Here is a 960-nt window from a genome sequence, read left to right as displayed (position 1 = left end):
TGCCTCCCTCCCTCCCTCCCTCCCTCCCTCCTCTCTTTAAGCTATCATTCTCAATGGAGCTCCTTCCCAGGTTTTAAAGGGAAGCCTCTCTTTCCCTTTAAAGACCTATCATGCTGTATCTGACATAATGTTCTCTCCCTTTCTAATGTTCTCCCACATCAAGGTTCAATAATAGACCCTATAGTCTTGAAGCCATCTCTCCTAATATCTACTCATGAAGGGTGTTTTCACACAAATTCTTTTCCTAAACCAATCAACCCATCTGTCATCCTTTTTCCCTAACAGTGGCTTGGTCATAGAGAAGAGGGATCTAGAGCAGGACATGGAAGAGAGAACAGAGACTGAAAATAAGGTAGATTTACAACCTGGGGTCATCAGAGCCTTGGGAAGATGATCTAGTTAACCAGCTATGCTGCTGATGTGGTCCTTAGTCTAGAGACAGGCATGCGCTAGCCCTCAGCCACATAGAAATTAACAGTGAGGTGAGGACTTGAATGAGCAACCTAGGCCCAACTGGAATAAAATGAAACTAATGAGGACCATGAAAAGAGGGGACAGTGGGCAGAGGGGACTGCTTGTGAGCACCCACCATCACCATCCCAGCTACAATAGACAAGGAAATGGATGTTCCTCTGGATCAAAATGTTTCTCTTGCTTTCCTGATGAGAAATGGAGTCTCGGGTACTGCAGGCTCATCCAGCACACACCCTTCAAAAGCAGAGGATAACTGTCCTAAAATCTGTGCACAGGCAGCATGTGCTAAAGTTTTCTGTCAGCTGACCGGGCAAAATGAATGGACATTCGTCAGCCACGGTGTCCGGCTCATTCAGGAGAGAGCCCACAGTGAGCTGTAAGAAACAACCCCCATCACCAGCTGCTGACTGAGGGAGAAGCACAGGAGTACCGGCTTGTCATCCTTCTCCAGACAGGTGACCTTTGGACAGTAAAGAAGGGCGGCTA

The sequence above is a fragment of the Mus caroli genome, chromosome 4, assembly GCF_900094665.2.
Source record: "Mus caroli chromosome 4, CAROLI_EIJ_v1.1, whole genome shotgun sequence".
NCBI classification, from domain to species: domain Eukaryota; kingdom Metazoa; phylum Chordata; class Mammalia; order Rodentia; family Muridae; genus Mus; species Mus caroli.
This window is presented reverse-complemented; position numbering follows the sequence as displayed.